The following is a 3,958-nucleotide window of genomic DNA, read 5'->3' as shown; positions in this document are numbered from 1 at the left end:
ATTTCAATTCCTCCATTTTTTTATTTTTTTTTTATTTTTACAAAGTTCCCCAAAGGCGACTGAAAGACATTGTGAAATAAATGATTTTTTTTTAGGTTCCCGACATCAATGCCCAAATAAAAAAGAAATAATTAAATTCTCTAGGTACTATGTCTAAAAAAGTTTAATTGATTTTTGTATGAAATCTTTAAATTTTTATATATTTTTTTAAATGCAGGCTATATTCTGTGCAACTGAAGTTAATCTGAAATTTACCAAAGTTACAATGTTTCGGGCGAGGTAATGCGTATAATGTTTCAGTATATTACACTACTTCTATACTAACTTAATTCAAGTTTGGCAACTGCTGAAAAATGGTAAAAAATACGATTAGAAAACCCATTTACGTAGTGCTAGCAAATTTTAACTGGGCTATAGGATCATTTTTAAACTTAAACAAAAATTGACTTATAAAATTATGATAAGTATGAACTTTTTTCAATAATGTTTTTTGAATTTCTATTAGAATTCTGTTTTATAATGTTTATGTGGCTTATTTTTATTACTTTCAATAAGACAATAACATACTTTAATGAGGTGTTTTATATTTGTCCTATTTCGGTTTTCAATTTATTAGCCGATTTGAAATATTTTCACACCAATGAAATCCTTTGATTTTGTAATCCAGGAAAATGGAGTGGTTTATGTAGTTAATACAAGGGAGGATGATTTGTAATAGCCACCCCATTATATATACCCATCGCATAATAATAACCACCCCTATATATTTTTAATTCTGAAAGATAGAATATATTTTTTAACGAGTTATTATTCTTACTTCAATGTTCATAACTGTTCGTCATAGACACATGTTATCAAGTCTTTCGTAAAAAGAGTTAGACCGGTCCAAACAGGATTTCGGGCCTGGGTTCATTATATCAAATTTTGATTAATGGTTGTAATTGTTTACTTTTCTTGGAGCAAAGCGCCGTGCACTGGGGCCGAATGGCCAAAAAACGGAAAAAAATTCAATATCCTAGAACGGATTAACATAGAAACTTGGGACGGATCTCATTCGGCTCAGAACAAAAAACTACATCAAGTTCAACTGTTTCTATTGAAATTTTGAAGAAAATCAAAGGATTAATGAGGAAATGAAAGCCTATTGGTTAAATAAAAATTTCTGAAATTTTCGGAATAGGTTGAACTCATCAAAACAAGTTGCAACGAGTATTTTGAGTATATATTTAAATTACATAATGCTTACAATTAAAAATTCGAGGGAGCTTAAAAGACTGGAGTATTTTGTAAATAATAAAACTAGGGATTTGAAGTCAAAGGTTGTTCAAGTTGAAAAGATACGATTTCAAATTTAAGGAAATTAGATTAACAGTTCGTTGGCTGCATCACTGATTTCCAGGTGGTTTTTCTTTGATTCGTGTCCCTTGTATTTATACAACTTGATTCTTAAGTTCGTAACTTATAACGTAAAAGCGCTCTAGTTTTTTTTGGCCTAGTTTGAATGACGTGTGGCTTAATTGACCATCGTAGAGCAGGAAATAAATTTGATAATTTTTCTCTCCCTCTTGTACTAATATTTATCACTCATTTAGAATAGTGTGTGATTTGGTAAAATTTTCATTATTCTAAGAGTGTGCCTAAATTAATGGGAATACCTTTGAAACAGGGAAAAAAATCATGCTGTCCCTAGATCCTGTGGCTTACATAGTGTGAGAATCACAAACTAGATAGTCGAAATCAGCGCTTCGGAAATCGAATTTTCCCGCTCTGGGGCCACTGTGCGCCGTTAAACATTTTTGCAACATATTACCTTTTCAAACTCCACGCTTTTAACTCTATTTCCACCCCGAATATTTTACCTCCTTCATCACGAATCTCTTCCTCGTTTCCATGGGCCGTCCTTGCTTCTGAGCACTCTGTGAGTTTCAACCAAGTACATGTTTCTTGCATAAAACCTTTTGGTCATTAACGCCTACTGATTTTTATAATTAAAAAGCTAAAGAGACATGCAGGTATACAATTAGCTATATAAAAGAGGTCATACGCTTTCAAAAATATAAACACCAATGTGACTTTAGCTTCCTCATCTGTGAGAGCATTGGAAATTTGGGTCAGTTCTATTCTTATTGTTGATAAATAGTGAAGGCATTCTTAAAAAATATCTATAATCGTGTGAATGGAGTATAATATTGGCACGTTGGATGTAGCAGTTTTCTAATCAGGTGAGAGTGCGTGAGGTCAGTATGGCCCATTCCCAAGCGAGTTAAAGCAACACCCTTTCTGCGGCCACTGCGGTAGGATGTCGAACCTGGTTTTACCGCTTTTTGATTTCTTTTAATTTACTCGGAGAGCTTTCAATTACCAATCCCTGTTATTATTTTTCATTAGATCAGTCCAGCGTTTTCTCGTTTTCATAAATTAATATGTCTTAAACTGATGTGCGTAGTTTTCTCACTTACGTCGATCTAAGACTGTCACAACAGAGCCTCTTGGTCATCTCCTCAATCCAGAGGGGCTAACAAGAAAAGGTCACCTATTGATGGTGACCTTAAGTTAAGAGAACTGTGTGTGTGATGGTGTAAGTGTTCCCCTAACCTGGAAGATTACTGGATGTCTGCTGTGTTAACATCAGACGATGGTAACACAAATTCTTTAGCCTCTAAATTTTGATTATTTGCATCTAATTGATAAAGGAATACAATCAAATATAAAATAATAAGATTTGAATTTTAGCACCTAATTGCTAAAGTAATAAATAAAACATAAAATAATAACAATAAAATAGTTTTATGCAATAATATTTACTTTTATAAAAACTAGAACAATAATTCTTATTTTAAGCGAAATATCCGGTCTTTATTTAATTAAATAACTCTAAAGCTATGCTCCTAACAGGATAGCATGTAGCAGGATAGCAGGTAGCTATATATAGAAAGTGTATAAAATTGTCAGTGAAATGAGCCCTGTACAATCATTACATTATATACTTATATCATTATATTATATTCAAATTATCAAACAATTATATGATTTTCTTATTTTGTGAGATGTCGTCAAAATTATCCATTCTATGAGAACAGTTATATGGATGAATTTGAACTAAGTTGAATTAAGTTTCATTTCAGCCCATAAGGAGGAAGTGTAGGCTTCATGGATCTCTTGAGAATTACTGATGTCCTGACATCTTTAAAGGTGGAATATAAAAATTAAAAAATGAATAAATGGTTATACATAAAATTTAAAAGACTGTTCAAGTATTTTTTAATAATATGAAAAACAAATTATTATGCTGTACACCCTGTTAGTATGTTTATTGTAATTTAATAAACGAATAATAATTATAGCTTGAAACAATTTCTCTTTTACCTCCCTTCATTATTTTTGGTTGTTTTCTAATTAAAAGATAAAAACTGACCCTAAACCTTTTAATATAATTTGAAATGAAAGTTGACGTCGAATTCATCCTCCATGACTGTTCTTGTAGAAATAAGATAAATACTTTGGAACTAATTTAATGTGCTTCGAATAGGTTTTTTAACTCAAAATTTAATAATCTAACAATCTAAAAATCTAACAAAATATTCCTATTTAAATTGTATCCCAAGTTCTGATTGTTAAATGTTATAAGTCAATTTTTCCCCCAAAAAATAATCTGGACTCTCCTTTAGAGATATTATGGTAGTTGAATTATTTAAGTGTTTTTAATTAAATCTATTAAAAACTTAAAACTTATACGAACTAATGAAGTTTTTTCTTTATTTCCTACCTGCTCCTATGTGATATAAGAGAAGGAGGGTTGTCCCATCGATAACCTACCGATCTATTTAGGATGGGAGATTCAAGTTCACATTCCGTGGGGCTGCCTAGAAATAACAGTCAACCCACAACGCTGCGATATCAGCAACAGAGGTTGCTGTGATATCGCCTTAATTCCCTCGTCTACAACGCCCCAGCCACC

This window comes from Halyomorpha halys, unplaced genomic scaffold (assembly GCF_000696795.3).
Source record: "Halyomorpha halys isolate HHAL.00 unplaced genomic scaffold, Hhal_1.1 Scaffold264.1, whole genome shotgun sequence".
Taxonomy (NCBI): Eukaryota; Metazoa; Arthropoda; class Insecta; order Hemiptera; family Pentatomidae; genus Halyomorpha; species Halyomorpha halys.
This window is presented reverse-complemented; position numbering follows the sequence as displayed.